Raw genomic sequence first — 17478 nt, forward strand, 5'->3', positions numbered from 1 at the left:
TGGCCAATGGTCAAGGATGATGGGTGCAAGTTGGATGGCTACAAGTTCCCCAACTCTTCAGTGGGAAGATGCCAGAAGGTGCAAGAGATAACAAAATGCACTTCAAAAGCAAATGGGGGAAAGGTTGAATGAGTCTTTGACCATATCTATCTATCTATCTATCTATCTATCTATCTATCTATCTATCTCTATCTGTCAGAAGGCTGATCGCTGAAGAATTGATGCTTTTGAATTATGGTGCTGGAGGAGACTCTTGAGAGTCCCATGGACTGCAAGAAGATCAAACCTATCCATTCTTAAGGAAATCAGCCCTGAGTGCTCACTGGAAGGACAGATCCAGAAGCTGAGGCTCTAAGACTTTAGCCACCTCATGAGAAGAGATGACTCCCTGGGAAAGACCCTGATGTTGGGAAAGATTGAGGGCACAAGGAGAAGGGGACGACAGAGGACAAGATGGTTGGACAGTGTTCTCGAAGCTACCAACATGAGTTTGACCCAACTGCGGGAGGCAGTGGAAGTGCCTGGTGTGCTCTGGTCCATGGGGTTCCGGAGAGTCAGACACGACTAAAGGACTAAACAACAACAAGCAACAACATCTATCTATCTATCTATCTATCTATCTATCTATCTATCTATCTATCTATCATCTATCATCTATCATCTATCATCTATCATCTATCAATCATCTATCAATCATCTATCAATCTATCTATCTATCATCTATTTATCTATCATCTCTATATCTCTATATTTCCAGAGACCAAGCCAGTCACAGCAAAGAGGGAAAATGCAAGCATAAACCACTGTGATGAGACAGATAGACACCTCCTCTCAAGTCTGGTTAAGGGCTGATGTACCATTTTAACATTTCAAGACTTGTACAATCATCATTTCTGCTCCATTCATTTGCTTCATTTCCACTGGATTATCTTGTCGTGCATAGAAATATCTTTTTAATATAACTCCATGTTGCTCTATGGGTATCTGGTATGTGGTGGGTATTCAGAAATGCCAGTGCCAGCCTTGTGTGTTCACTCTTGAAATTAAGTATCAACGAGGGCAGAAAATTAATTGACGGGTGGAACAGCAGGATGGGGTGGGGGCTGGAAAATAAAGTCTGTGGTCTTATGCCAGGGGATGACAATTTTGGGATTTATTTTATGTGCGGGAAGAGGACATATTCATGCCGAATAAACACAGCTTGAAACCGGCCAGAGGGCCTTTCGATATAACGAAATATACAATTAGTATAACGAAAATCAGAGGTTACTTCTAAACAGCTGACAGCTAAATGCCTAGGTCTGTATACCATGGTGTCAATGCAGTCAAAGTACATCTGTTTTAACTATGATTGATTTCAATGGAAGGATTAAGGATGTATGTCATGCCATGCCATCAAGATCAATGGGAAACAGAAGTTTGTTGCCCTGGGTTCCTTGGGGAGAAAGGGTGGGATATAAATTCAACAAACAAACAAACATATGCAGTTCAAACACAATCCTTCATAATTCATTAAAGAAAAGGAGCTGTCTGATTCTCAAGGTGGTAAGGTAAAAAGGTAAAGGACCCCTGGACAGTTAAGTCCAGTCAAAAGCGACTATGGGGTTGTGGTGCTCATCTCACTTTTCAGGCCGAGGGAGCCGGTTTTTGTCCACAGACAGCTTTCCAGGTCATGTGATCAGCATGACTAAACTGCTTCTGGCACAACAGGACACCGTGATGGAAGCCACAGTGCATGGAAACGTCGTTTACCTTCCCGCCACAATGGTACCTATTTATCTGCTTGCACTGGTGTGCTTTTGAACTGCTAGGTTGGCAGGAGCTGGGACAGAGAAACAGGAGATCACACTGTCATGGGGATTTGAACCGCCAACCTTCTGATCGGCAAGCCCAAGAGGCTCAGTGGTTTAGACCACAGCACCATCCACATCCCTCCCCAGGTGGTAGAGATCTGCCATAGCTTCCTAGAAGTCCACAGAGAAGGACTTTGTTCTAGACCAGAGAAGCTCCAGCTATTGGTTGATGGACTCTGTCCAGCCTCACCAGCTTCCCTTAATTTCTACCTCCTTGTGCCAGCTTTGGAAACACTGTGCACCTCTCATCTGCTTCCAATCTAGCCGGCAGTCCTCAGAGGGTAGAAACACCAGCTGTGTGACAAGCAACTCAAAAACTGAACCTTTCCACCATCATAGCATCTCCGTGCCAGAATGAGCTTTCCCTGTTGAACACCTGCCAGTCACAGAGCTGTTGAAAACGCAGGAGCCATACCAGGAAATAAAGGGCTCTCTAAATAACAGCTTTTAAAAAGCTTTCGTTGATACTTGACTCGCCTGAGATTAAAATGCTTGCATACAACCTTCTGCAGCTGATGACAGTTATTTGGGATGCCATTTGCCAGCTGCCAAGCTTTGTCACATGTTCTGGACATGTATATTTAGTGAGGTTTTGTGGAAACTGAGGATGGCATTCAGCTAAGTTTTACTCAGTAGAGACCCACTGAAATTAATGAACATGACAAAGTTAGATGGTGGGTTATTATGTTCCATACAATGGCAAAATAGGGAATATTTCAAGAATACTGTTGAGTAACTTGCTCACTGATAATGGGAAAAATATGCATTGCTTCTCATTGGTAATCAGGGAGATCAACACCTTTCATAGATTGGAATAAATGAGTCTCGACTGAAGCATATTTTACTAAATGAATGCATTGCAGGACAGCAAATGGAAACATTGACTTGGGCAGACTAGCTGAAAAGCGGATTGCATATATAATACATTGCGTCAGAGCAGTAAATGTCAAAACAAGTTACAATGAATCTCCTCATTTGTAAACAGTATGCTTACTCCTATCATATAACTGATTATTATCATTATTATTTCAGTGGTACCTCCATTGAAGAACAGTCCGGTTTAAGAATGATTCGGTTTACAAACTCCGCAAAACTGGAAATAGTGTCCTGGTGTGCAGACTTTACCTCGGTCTAAGAAGAGAATCCAAATTGTGGAAGGGCGCTGGCAGCGGGAGGCCTCATTAGGGAAAGCGCGCCTCGGTTTAAGAATGGTTTTGGTTTAAGAACGGACTTCTGGAATGGATTAAGTTCGTAAACCAAGGTACCACTGTACAGTGGTACCTCACGCTTCAGGTTACAGACGCTTCAGGTTACAGACTCGCTAACCCAGAAATAGTACCTCGGGTTAAGAACTTTGCTTCAGGATGAGAACAGAAATTGCCTGGTGGTGGTGGTGCGGCAGCGGGGGGCTCCATTAGCTAAAGTGGTATCTCAGGTGAAGAACAGTTTCAGGTTAAGAACGGACCTCCAGAACTAATTAAGTTCTTAACCCGAGGTACCACTATATTAAAAATTTGTATACTGCTCTATGCTTGCAAGTCTCAGGGCGGTTCACACGATAAAATCACACTATAAAAACACAAAATGCATAATCAAAATAAAAACAAGAACAACCTAATAACCCCCCCCCATTTGTCTCACTGAGACACACACACACACACACACAATCATGATGGCAAAAGCTGTTTGACAGTAGAACCGACCATTTTGCAAGGTGGCCTCTCCTTCCTCAGAAGGTTTTTAAACAGTGTTTGGATGGACATCTGTCAGGGATTCTCTAGCCATGATACCTGGATTTCAGAGGGTTGGGCTAGGTGACCCTTGGGGTTCCCTTCCAGCCCTACAGTTTTATGAGTCTATAAAGGGTTGCATTTCCCTTTTCAGTATGGATGCTTAATGCAAAAGTCTGCAGCAGCAGCAGCAGCAGCTTTTGCCAGCTCAGTTCCCACCCCCAGACATTTTGGACTGCGACTCTGATCAGTCCCAGCTAGCATGGCCGTGCAAAGTCCAGTCTACAGGGAATCCTTAGCTGAGAAGACCAGGCTGTGACTGAGCAGCTATGGAAGCGCTGAGCCAAGCACAACATGACAGCCTTAAAGGGGCGGAAGAGCGCAGGGGCAGGAGAAGAAATCTCGCTAGATACCTAGATGAAAAGGCACCAGCCTCATTAGTATTCCACGGAGGCGACAGCTCCTGTAGCAATGGCTCGGAGTGAAACAAATCAGCAAAGGTTTTTAAAAACACATCTCAAATGACGCGGGAAAGTGACTGAAATGGAAATCCCCGTCAGGAAACTGTTCATTGCATCAGGGTGCTTTGCTCCAGATCAATCGTTTTAGGACGGACGGCTCCTCTGGAGGAGAAATTTCTATTTCTTTCCACTTAAAAAAAAAATGGGGTTGGGGTGAGTGGTGGGGAGAAGAAGAAGGAAGACTCTTCTCTGGTTCTGGGTACCTCTCCATTGCTGCTGTGCACCTTAATTATGGATGGGGAAGAAATTTCATTCAGTTCATGATATGCCCTTTTTGAAACAATATGCAAAGTGAAGCACAGCCACCCTCCCCAAATTTCGCAGTGCGGTTCACCGTCTGAGTAATGTTGTAGAATAATGTACTAAGGTAAAGAGTGCATAAAGGTAAAGGTAAAGAGACCCCTGACCATTAGGTCCAGTCATGGCTCACTCTGGGGTTGCGGCGCTCATCTCGCTTTATTGGCTGAGGGAGCCGGCGTTTGTCCACAGACAGCTTTCCAGGTCATGTGGTTAGCATGACTAAACTGCTTCTAGCGCAACAGGACACGATGATGGAAACCGACTCTGGGGTTGCGTCCTTCATCTCGCTTTATTGGCCGAGGGAGCCGGCGTACAGCTTCCGGGTCATGTGGCCAGCATGACTAAGCCACTTCTGGCAAACCAGAGCACTGCACGGAAATGCCGTTTACCTTCCCGCCAGAGCGGTACCTATTTATCTACTTGCACTTTGACATGCTTTCGAACTGCTAGGTGGGCAGGAGCAGGGAGCGAGCAACGGGAGCTCACCCAGTCATGTGGATTTGAACCACCGACCTTCTGATCGGCAAGCCCTAGGCTCAGTGGTTTAACCCACAGTGCCACCCGCGTCCCATAAAGAGTGCATAGAAATGTATTTATTAGAAACAGTTTGTCGCATTGATTCCAGATCTTCCCCGTCAGCTTTGCTAGCTCTATGTATTCCACCATCTTGCTCTGCCATTCGGAGCCAAAAGTATCCTTGCATCCATTGTGGCATACCTAAACAAATTTATATTATATATGAAAGAACATTGTAAACATCTGAAAACGTTTGTAGGTTTGAGCTGAAATGTTTTGTAATGAGAATATAAGGAACTAATTTACATTTACTGAGGGGAAATACAAAAATAAGAGAGAAGGTAAAAAAAGTGGTTATAGAAATGCTAAGAATAATGTAACTATGTATGGAAGTCAGAAAGAGGGGCAGGAGGAGGTTGATGCTCTGTTAGAACAATGTTTGGGTTTATTGAACTATGGAAACTGTGATTATGATAAAATTGAAAATGCAATAAAAATTATAAGAAGAAGAAAAAGAAAAAAGAAATGCGTATATTATACGGGATGACAGCATGAACCTATTCCATGCCGGGTACGTTTAGCCTGGAAAAAAGGAGACAGAGAGGAGATAATCATAGCGATCTTCAAATATCTTAAGAGCTGCCACATGGTAGAGGAAGCATACTTGGGTTTTTTTCCATCTCTGGGGGGGGGGGGGTAGGACTCGAACCAGTGGCTTCAAGTTACAAGAAAGGAGATTCCAACTAAACATTCAGAAAAACTTTGTGACAGTCAGAGGTGTTTGGCAGAGGAAGCATCTCCCTTGGGAGGTTGTGGGTTCTCCTTCCTTGGAGGTTTTTAAGCGGAGATTGGATGGCCATCTGTCATGGATGATTTAGCTGAGATTCCTGCATTGCAGGGGCCTGGACTCTAGAGGACCCTTGAATTCCTTCCAACTCTCTGATTCTATGAATTACTTGCTAGAATTCCTGCTCCATGATTGCAGTCATAGGATTGTTGTCTATCACATGACGGTATATGTTTGACTCCACAGAGTGGGAAGTGACGGAGACAGGATGTTTGTGTTACTGTGTTCCGTGAAGTGGGACTATTGTCCTTCTTTGCTGTCTGATGCTAGAGAGAGAGGGAGCCATGTTGCAGTGCTCCGTGTGTGTTTATATGTAAATAAAGTAGATTAGCCAAAATGCTGAGTTGCTGAGGTCTGTCACGCAAGTTGCGAAGACTCTGCGGATCCCTAAGTGTGCCGATGTCTGTTGGCATCGGTCGCTGTGATGTTCAGGCTGAAGAAAGCTTTTGAAGCTCCCGAACGATTGACCAGGAGGGAGAGAACATGCCAGTCGGGCATGTGTCTCTACCAGGGTCCTACTCGAGTGTAGACTGAGCGCCAGATGCTGACAGCAGCCAGGATTTTCATAGCCTAACAAGGGAAGGCAGCGCAGAATCTTCAGCTCTCTGCAGTGTTGGTATAAAAACGATATAAAAATATGCATCAGCAACAGTAGAAATGATAGCGCATAAACTTTGCGTTTCCAGAGCCAAGGGAACCCCAGAACACTTTTATGCCACACAGTGGGACTTCATATCTTATGTTTCTAACTCAGGTAAACAAGATTCTCTGCCTGCGTCACAAAAGGAGATCAGATATTGTAATTTTCTAATGCCTGTATAATTGTTTGTTTGCCCGATACAATACCTATCTGCAGCACCAATGTTTTGAAGTTGTTGCCGTTGTTTTATTTGGCATGTTAATAAAATAAGAACCTTTAATTAAAAACACCTTTAAATTTTTTAAAAAGCATACAAATATAAATATTGGGCAAAGTAAACTTTGCAAAAAGATGTATATTAGCCCAAATGGCATACCAGAAGCAGCAAGCATATGAGGAGGAACGCTCAATAAGGTCATTTGGAGACCAATCAAACAAATTGATTGCTGCCACCTACTGAACCAGATCTGCCAATCAAACAGTTGATTCTGTACATTCTGCAAGCCATCCAGAGTGCCTAGGGAAACCCAGCCAGATGGACGGGGTATTATTAATATCATCATCTTGGTTGATATTATAATAATAATATCATATAATAAAAATGCCAAAAGATTTCTATGAGAAGTTCCTGAGAAAGCTTGCAAAAGCCAGTTCCAAATCAAATTAAGGGGAGTTTGACAATCATTAGCAAAAAAACCGGAGCCAGATCATGGGTGATCACAAGTTCCTTCAAAACAAATACAGTGGTACCTCGGGTTACAGACGCTTCAGGTTACAGACTCTGCTAACCCAGAAATAGTACCTCGGGTTAAGAACTTTGCTTTAGGATGAGAACAGAAATCGCACGGCAGCAGAGGGAGACCCCATTAGCTGAAGTGGAACCTCAGGTTAAGAATAGTTTCAGGTTAAGAACAGACCTCCGGAACGAATTAAGTACTTAACCTGAGGTACCACTGTATTTGTATTTTTCTCCCATAGTCCCCTGTGGCATCCTGTGTGTCAAATAGCGTTAGCGATTTTTCCAATCAATTATAGCATCGATGGAAAACCACATCTTCTTTTCAGTAGTTTTCTTCATTCTCTGTTAAAACGCTCACTTCTTCCTTTACATTGGCCTGACTGGCCTTCATTGATGTCATCACTTAGAGATTGCCTATGCTATGCTGTGACATCATCCTGTCTCTGATTGGGTGGGAGCACACATTTGACCAATCTAGGAATGCAAAAGCAACAGCAAATAGGGGGAAAAGACACAAAGGAAAAACAGCCAGAATAAAAGCAATTGTGCCAAACTGAATCAAAATCACTGATATTCTGAGAGTCTAAAGTATTTTATTTTTTTCAGGAGAAACCCCCATCTCAATGAAATCACCAGTTTTTGGCCTGGAAAAACATTTGACACAGCTCTAAAATGAGCTGGCTTGTAAGAGGACACACCAAACACCCAAGTGGTCAAGGGAGCACACTGTAAATATTTGAACTTGTGATAAACAAGCTGGGGTGAAGAAACTGATTTGTAAAATGCTGGAGATCCGTAAGCTAATTTAATTACCTTTTACAAAAGAGACCATCCTATTGCTTTGTAGACTGAAAGCTGAGTGCATCTTAGCTGAAAACATTTCGGAAGAATTCCCAGGGCAATTTTAAAGCGGAAGGAGGGGGAAAAATATGTAATAAGAAAAATATATGTATTTTATACAAAACTGTATGATTCATACACAGTCACTATTTTTCTCTCCCTCTCCCCTCCCACCCACACAGGAGAAACTTACTTAAAAGCTTTGGCACTCTTTATAGAGGATATATTTAACTCAGCACTAATAGACGAGTGGGGAAGAAGTCCTTGGTACCTGAATTCTCTCAGGAATGTGAAACACCAGCTCCCAATGGCATCGATTGGTGGGAGAGAATCATCTGCACACCCCACAGCGAGTTACTGTTGATTAAACAGAAAGACAAAGAGGAAAAAGCTGCCATTCTAAACAGAGTGTCAGAAACCATTTTCCTGATTGACCTTGAGAAGAATTACACCCTCCCCACCCCCCTGTTTCCAGGCAGATATTTTTTCAGTTGATACAGCAGCGAAGGTAAAAAGTAAGGGATTTTAAATGAGGAACAGAGGGGAAGTCGTACCTTGTCATCATCCGATGCCCTGAAGGTGGACTCCACGACCTTCAGGACTCAAACGCAGCTCGAATTTGACCAACTTTAAGAATGTTTTCAGTATGCCCAAGACAGCTGTTTGGGGAGGTCTGCAGGTAATTCAAATATGAACCAGTTGCTGGAAATTGCAGGAGTGGTGTAGCGTGGGTTACTAGTGGCCAGGGCCGTGTGGAAGGGGGGTTGGGAGGGAGGGAAATAGAGTACGCATGCGCCTTCCGCTGCCTAATGGCGTCCATGTCACACAGGAGATCGCAGCCACAGAGATCAGAAAAGAAGAGTCGTTCCGTTGTCTGGAGAGGCCACTTCCTGGTTCACATAGAGAAGTTGTTTGTGACAGAAGCATGACGCTGTATTGAGGCAGTGGGGACAGAGCACGCTAACCCCTTGCCACTGCTGCCGCTGGGTGGGCACAGGGCACCTTCCACACCCTGTCCCCACTCACTCACAAGCGCCTGGCAACTGTTACTACTTCAGGGTCTAAAACGGATACCTTTTGACTTACCTTTAACATATTGTTACAACTGTTATTTTATAGTACGGAGCAACAGGAGTGTCAGGAATCATGAGAGAAGAGGTGACCGGCTTCACATTTTCCCCCATATCACAATTTTTTTACGTAGCACGCACACATGCACACACATTGTTATTTGTGATATATCACCATGCAAAATATTATAAAACCATTACCGCGATGTGGACTTTGAACCGATTTTGAGAGATACATCACCCAGACCTAGCAGATAAGTGAAGTTCTAATCAGGAGCGGACAGTGAGTAGGGGCTGGTGACACTCACCTGGCCTCCCAACATCAGAATCACTGCTGCTTGCCAAGAGGTTGAGGGGCGAGGCAGCCAGGAGGTCAGTCTTGTGCATCCGCAGGAGCACTGCATGTGGGAATGTTAAGGATTGTAGGAAAGGATATATTTGTTAGTTTCTGTTTGCCACTGAGCAGTGCTTTGGAGTCACAAGACTCTGTTTACATTCCACACATTCCAGAGACAGTCCAGGCTGTTGGAAGTCTCATGGGAGAGGAGACGGATGTGACGTTACTGGTTTCCTGTTCGTTTGTTCCTTTGTTCCAGTTGCTCTCTGCTTTCATAGAGAGAGGAGGTATATTTCTTTGCTGTCTGCGTAGTAAGAAATAAAGCATAGCGATGTAGCCATAAATCTCATCACTTCCCTGTGCTGGAAACTCTGCTGAACGGGAATGTGCCTGAGGCCTCATCTAAGGCTCAGGTAGTTAATTATCGTCGGAGGCGATTCCGGAGGCTCGGCTGTCGGAAAATAAGCTTTATCAGCTTGGCCGAGCGCAGATTCTGACATTTTTGTATAAATATTATCCTTCCTTCACTCATGCTAGTAAGTGATGTAGCAGAGCAAATTCCCCTGAATATAGCTGGAAGCTAGTTTGCAGATTTGTTTGAATCTCTTGTTGTTGTTTAGTCGTTTAGTCGTGTCCGACTCTTTGTGACCCCCTGGACCAGAGCATGCCAGTTACCTCTGACCAAGGCTTGATTCCGACACTCCTGTCTTCCACTGCCTCCTGCAGTTTGGTCAAACTCACGCTGGGAGCTTCTTGAATCTCTTAGTTAATTTTATTTCCTGGTGTCCCCCTTTGATCCCTCTTAAAAGAATAAAGACACAAGAGTCTTTCAAAGTAACAAAAAGTTGACTCACATTTCAGTTCACAATATCATTCCTGAAAGGCAGGCTTTACTTGGTAGTTACACAAAGAAATATGGTTCATCTCATATGGAGACTAAACTCATGTGCTGCTAGCCGAGAGCCAGCAGACAGCAAAATTACAATGAGACAACAAAATGGCTGCAGGAGAGCAGCATGGCAGCAAAAGATCAGCAAGCCAGTGAGCAACAACAAGGCAATAGCAAGACTGACAAAATGGCTGCATGACGGCTCTTTTGTGGAGTCAGCCAGGGCCATGCCCATCTCCCAGGTCACATGCAGAGAGAGGATGCTCCAGACCAGTGGAACAGGAAGTTTCTCTGACTGGATGTCCTCCTTCCTGTGCCACTCTAGGGAAATAAGGAATGTTGCATTTGACTGCACCAATGGATTACATCCCACACTGGATTGGTTCCATCTATGCACTATGCAGGGCCAACTTCCCAGCTGCTTCCCTCTTCCCAGTTAAAGCAGCAGTTCTGCAGTCAGGAGCTCAGGTGCATTGTGGCAACCTTCCTCACCTACTGCCCTGACTGCTACACCTAACTAGGTACACCACCTGAAATATGGTGCAAAGTGCACACCAGTTACCTATTGATTTTTTGCATGCTCTTGTGTGTGTGAAATCACTGGGCGTATAGACAGATCCTGACCTCCTGCATTGTCAGTGATCCATTTAAGGTGGAGGCACCTGTGGGGCAGATGTAATAACTTGGCCTTCCTTTTCCATTTCAGATGGACGAATGGCTCCTCGGCCAGCTCTCAACTTAGTGCAGATCATTTTGTTTTGTTTAGATTTATGGAAGAAGAAGAGTCTTCCCCACAGGCCTCCTGGGGCCTCCAGATCTCCGAAATGCAATAAATCAGAGGAGAAACAGCAGCTTTGTAATATTACTAAATAACTAGATAACACTAATCCTCCCCCCGACCAATTGTTCCCCATCTGCCCATAAATCACTCACAATAAAAACGCTTCTTCAGCAGCCCCCATCTTCCTTTATTATGCCGTATGACTTGTAATTCTCCTCTTGAAGGTCAGTGGGCTTGAGTTATAGGCAGCAGACAGAGAGCAGAGTGCAAGGAGAAAAGGCTGGAGCTTCTGCATTTTATTACCTCTGCTAAGAGGCCAAAGAAAGGAGAGACTTCCAGTCTCAACATCCCTCTACAATCAGGGCTGATAACTGAGCAACATGTGCTTTCTTTCTTTCTTTCTTTCTTTCTTGCTTGCTTGCTTATTTACTTACTTACTTACATACAGCATGCCTTTGGGGGGAAAGAGCGAGAAAGGATCTCTGCCTGAGTCCCTGGAAAGAATTGGTACCAGATCAGAGAGTGCTCTGGAACAATGTTTTGAGTCAGTGTAAAGAAGCCTTCTGGGACGTGGGTGGCGCTGTAGGTTAAACCACAGCGCCTAGGACTTGCCAATCAGAAGGTCGTGGTTCGAATCCCCGCGACGGGGTGAGCTCCCATTGCTTGGTCCCTGCTCCTGCCAACCTAGCAGTTCGAAAGCATGTCAAAGTGCAAGTAGATAAATAGGTACCACTCCTGCGGGAAGGTAAACAGCGTTTCCGTGCGCTGCTCTGGTTCGCCAGAAGTGGCTTAGTCATGCTGGCCATATGACCCGGAAGCTGTACGCCAGTTCCCTCGGCCTATAAAGTGAGATGAGCGCCGCAACCCCAGAGTCGTCCACGACTGGACCTAATGGTCAGGGGTCCCTTTACCTTAAAGAAGCCTTCTAGAAAAGAATCCTCTGGCTAGTCAAAGTTCTAGAGATGAAACACAGGGGTGCCTTTGCTGTGGATGTACTGCAGCAATTGAATTGCAATTTGTTGTTGTTGTTGTTTAGTCGTTTAGTCGTGTCTGACTCTTCGTGACCCCATGGACCAGAGCATTCCAGGCACCTCTATCTTCCACTGCCTGCTGCACTTTGGTCAAACTCATGCTGGTAGCTTCGAGAACACTGTCCAACCATCTCGTCCTCTGGCGTCCCCTTCTCCTTGCGCCCTCCATCTTTCCCAACATCAGGGTCTTTTCCAGGGAGTCTTCTCTTCTCATGAGGTGGCCAAAGTATTGGAGCCTCAGCTTCAGGATCTGTCCTTCCAGTGAGCATTCGGGGCTGATTTCCTTCAGAATGGAGAGGTTTGATCTTCTTGCAGTCCATGGGACTCTCAAGAGTCTCCTCAAGCACCATAATTCAAAAGCATCAATTCTATAACATGCAGAAAACAGCCTTCTTAGAGAAACCAAAGACTGGAACTGAGGGAAGTCGGGGTGGGGTGGGGGTGGGGTTTTGTGTGGGAATGGGGAGGGAGGAAAAGGGGGGGGGAACAAGGATGATATGTTTTTGGATAATATGTCTTGTTATAATTTTGAATAAAAAAACCTTAAAAAAAACCCCAAAAGCATCAATTCTTCGGCAACCAGCAGTCTTTATGGTCCAGCTCTCACTTCCATACATACATATGGAATACATACAATTCCATAAATTGCAATTTAGGGATGCACAAATATGTGAATTTCAATTTGTTCCTCATTTTCCTAATATTAAATTCAGTTTGCAACTTTTTTAAAAAAGTCACGAAAATTCATCAGCAGTTTAGTCTGTGTTTCTCTTGATATTCACATTTTTGCACAACAACATTATGCACTTCACTGAACTCTCATCTTACATGCATTTGACTTGCACAATCTCAACCATATGCAATGGCTTAAATTGTGCAAGTCAAGTGCCAAGCAAAGAGGACAACTTGAAAGCTATTTTTGCACTAGGTCTGCTTGGGTTACCTGGAAGGAAAAGAACTTTTGAGCTTTCTGCCTTGCTTGGGAGGCAAGGCCCACGCAGCATGCCATCTCTGTGATGCTCTCATGTGACTTTGTGGGACAATCCAAGCTCCTGTGAGATCTCATGTAAACATCCCTAGTCTCTCCAGAGCCGAACCTGCCAAATCCTCACTTTCTGAAAAAATGCATGAGCCAAAACACAGCCATCCTTCAAGATTCACACTCCCCCCAATGAAGTCATGCAGCTTTCCAGCAAGTTAATGTGTGCAAAAAATGTGCATACTAGGGTAAAGTGTGCATTAAAAGGTGTATGCTGCTGAAAATAACACACACACACAAAAAGTGCTACGTTAGGGAAAATATGCTTTACAAAAATGTGTGTGTTAGACAAGGTTGGCTACAAAAACACACATATTAGGAGATATTTTAGGATGAATTTTCACAAGAACTTTAAATCTTTTTTTTTAAGCAAACTGATGTGGAAATGTAGATAACTGAATTTAAGATTGGAAAAATTAGAAACCAAGAGAAATCAATATTGACAGATTTGCCCATCACTGAAGGGACAAGGGTGGCGCTGTGGTCTAAACCACTGAGCCTCTTGGGCTTGCCGATCAGAAGGTCAGTGGTTCAAATTCCCTCAACAGGGTGAGCTCCTGTTGATCTGTCCCTGCTCCTGCCAACCTAGCAGTTCGGAAGCACGTCAAAGTGCAAGTAGATAAATAGGTACCGCTCCAGCGGGAAGGTAAACGGCATTTCCATGCACTGCTCTGGTTCGCCAGGAGCGGCTTAGTCATGCTGGCCACATGACCTGGAACCTGTCTGTGGACAAACGCCGGCTCCTTCGGCCTATAGAGCGAGATGAGCACACAACCCCAGAGTCGTCCACAACTGGACCTAAGGGTCAGGGGTACCTTTACCTTTAACCAGAACTGAGCAGGGCGAGGCAACCTGTGCCCTGGATTTGTGATGGTTACATCTGATGTTAAAGATGGTGATAGAAACCGTCCTGAGGTTCCAGTTCTTGGGTTGTTCTGACCTATGTCGCAGTTGCTGCTGCAGCTGTAGTTGTTGATTTGAGCCAGAATAGGACTCAAGGGCTGTAACGCTCACCCCATATTTGACAAATTGCCCAAGTTCTTGTTCCCAACCAAGAAATTATGAAGCTCGGCGACATCTCTGCCAATGATCACAAATCTTTCCCATCCTGGATTGGGTTTATTTATCCTCTCTGTTGCCAGACTTGGTCCCAACAGCAAGCAGGCGCATTCACTAGCAAAAGGTCACCCTTTTTCTCTACTCTTATGCGCGTATACACACTTCTTCTTTTTCTTTCTTCTCTTCTTTGGTGATCACTCGTATCTGAGTAATATTGTCTTCCATAAACACGGTTTTAACAATGAGTCCGTAAGTGACTGTGGAGGCCAATTCTGTATCCACATGTCCTTCCACAGTGGGGACATTGGTTTCCAGGTGGGAGTAGATCACAGTGTGGATTTGCCAAGCATGCCTTCCTCTTAGCACCTTTCTCCCTTGAGTCCTGAGTTCGTGTGTCTCCAAAGCCCATGACACCTTTGGTAAAGGCCGTCATCCAACTGGAGCACTCACAGGCAAGTGTTTCCCACGTGTTCTTCCCAAGTGTTTGTCAGTGTTTATACTACATTTTTTTAGGTTTGCCTTGAGACAGTCTTTAAACCTCTTTTGTTGACCACCAGCATAGCGCTTTCCATTTTTAAGTTCGGAATAGAGTAGTTGGTTTGGAAGGCGATCATCAGGCATCTGCACAACATGACCAGTCCAACGAAGTTGATGTTGAAGAATCATTGCTTCAAAACACACACACACACACACACACACACACACAATCTATCTATCTTGAAGCTAACTTCACACTGAAGACAATGAGCCCCACTGGAACCAGCCATCACTGCTCATCAGACACTGTCTGGTCTCGACCTCAGCCATCTGAGTTCAGGCAGTCTGCTGTTCCTTCTCAGAAGCTACACTTCAAGGTTAACTTCATGCTGGTTTGCACAAGAAGGAGAGAACGGAACTGGGAGGATAAGATGCTGCAATCTTAAGCACATTTACTTGGAAATGTTTTATGCTGAAAGCAGCAGAAGATATTGTCGAGTAACTATGCCTAGGGTTATCTAGGTTGGATTGGGGATGCTGCCAGTTTGAAAACCTTAAGAACCTTAGGAAACATAGTGCCCTCCATCTGTTCCTGGACTACAATCAGAAGGTCGGCAGTTCGAATCCCTGTGACAGGGTGAGCTCCCGTTGCTCGGTCCCGGCTCCTGCCAACCTAGCAGTTCGAAAGCACGTCAAAGTGCAAGTAGATAAACATAGTGCCCTCCATCTGTTCCTGGACTACAACTCTTATCATCCCTGACCATTGACCATGCTGGATGGGAATGATGGGAGCTAGAGTCCAAGAGCATCTGGAGGTGCCATATTGGTTACCTCTGGCATGGACAGTACTAAGCTCAATGGACCAATAGTCTGCATGGAGCAGCTTCTTCCTATTTTCCTACATTATTAGCAATTAGAGCCAGACAGGCAATTTGTTCAGAGGCATTTCCTACCTTGCCTTGTTGGTGAAGTTTCTCAGGGCATCTGATTGGTCCATTGCAGTGGACAGAATGCTGAAGGAGATGGACCATTGGCTGACTGCCACATTGCCATTTACATGTTCTTCAGTGCTGCATAATCAACGAAAAAGATCACAGAAGAGCTATCAATAACCAGGCCTGCTGCTCCTTTGTAATGTCCTCTGGACTTATTAAGCATCGTCCCAAATCTATGCTGGTGTTTATTGCACTGTTGTAGCTTTATCAGCACAATTCATGTAAGACTTTTTTTGTTGTTGGGGCACAAAACAGAACAGAAAAGAGAGGGAGAGAAAGCGAAGATCCAATTTATCTCCACTTCACACCTGCGATTCAGGTGCTTGATGGAGAATGACTTGGAGTCAGAGAAGACTAACTTTCTGATAGCCTGCCAGCCCTTCTGATAAACAGAGTCCAGAGCTATCAGAGAAGCCTGCCAATTAGGCACAGATCCCAAGGATGGAGCTGAAAGAACAGATCTCGTTCCGTATACAAATGAACACGCAGGTTGTCTTCTGATCGCTTCCTCTGACATGGATTGTGTTTTCAGCTTCACTGTGCAGAACAAATTGAAGAAGGACTGACCTGTTGCTGGTTACCTGAGGGGTGTAAAGATCCCCTTGCAAGGCTGTCCCACCCATGAGGCAAGGTGAGGAGATCACCTCTGGTGGCAGGATCCACTGGGGCAGCAGATCTAGCCCCCAAGACATGCATCACCCAAGGATGCATGCAGTGCTGGATTTACGTATAAGCTAAGCAAGCTATAACTTAGGGCCCCACTCTCTTGGGGCCCCCCAAAAAAATTAAAGGGGAAAAAACTGGATGTACATTTCCAAAATAGAAGATAAAAAACAAATAAAATAAACCCTACATACAGCAACAGTGTTTTGTGTTGTGTAGGCTCCTATGATGTAAGTAATGGGCCCCGCCTGCTAGCCTGCTCCTAACAACAACAACAACAACAACAACAACAACAACAACAACAACAATTTATTATTTATACCCCGCCCATCTGGCTGGGCTTCCCCAGCCACTCTGGGCAGCTTCCAACAAAATATTAAAATACAGTAATGCATCAAACATTAAAAGCTTCCCTAAACAGGGCTGCCTTCAGATGTCTTCTAAAATATCACTGGTTTGCTCATTTCTATATATAGGGTGCCTACATTCTGCTTGGACTGGTTGCACGGCAACATGTGCAAATGGCTTTAGATACCTATTAGGTCCATAAATTACCAGATAGCATATATTCAGCACAAAAAAACAGTGACAATTTGTTGTTGACATAGGACAGCTGGACATATAAAGGGCCCCATTACCTTCAGTAGCTTAGGGCCTCATTAAACCTCAATCCAGCCCTGGGTGCATGGCTGCAGCAATGTCAGAACAACCCCTCCAACGCCACCTTTATAGCAGCCTCTTGGCGAATAGGAAGCACTGCTAAACTCCTCCCACCTCTAGGGTGGCAATGGCAGGGGCTGTCCTCCAGGGTCTCCTGGGCTTTGCACCCACCCAGCATGATTCAGGGTGGGCCTCTCCCCTGCAATGGCCTTTGATTCACACCTCAACTGTTGGGTAAGATTGGTTTGATTCCCCCCCTTTCCCTGTCACCAGTGCAGATCTCCACTCAGTACCCCTTGTTCCCTGGCAGGATGGGGACATTTTGCGGTCCCCTTCAGGTGCCAAAATGTCTTGGGCCAGCCCTGTCCCCTTGTGCTGCAGATGCTAATAATTCACATTCAACAATGCACATTTGTTTAATCTTCTCAGGGAAGAAGGACTGGGTTTTGTGATACGTTTCAAATGCATGATTGATGCTTCACTCCCAAAAG

The 17478-nt window shown here is 44.8% G+C and overlaps 1 long non-coding RNA gene across 2 annotated transcripts in view; it reads right to left on the bottom strand.

Moving 5' to 3' along the window:
• The window catches only part of LOC310708964, a 49913-nt gene extending 34180 nt beyond the window's left edge, over positions 1-15733 (bottom strand). The window contains exons 1-2 of one of the 2 annotated variants that reach the window (XR_014527265.1): positions 8541-8637; positions 8258-8343 (exon numbers count right to left, since the gene is read on the bottom strand). This is a non-coding gene — a long non-coding RNA (uncharacterized lncRNA). Of the gene's footprint in view, positions 1-8179; positions 8344-8540; positions 8638-15622 lie in introns of those variants that run through there. The other variant, XR_014527266.1, reaches the window with a different exon arrangement.
• Between the last annotated feature and the right edge of the window lie 1745 nt (positions 15734-17478).

This window comes from Podarcis liolepis (assembly GCF_965112155.1).
Source record: "Podarcis liolepis genome assembly, chromosome: 6".
Classification (NCBI taxonomy): Eukaryota; Metazoa; Chordata; class Lepidosauria; order Squamata; family Lacertidae; genus Podarcis; species Podarcis liolepis.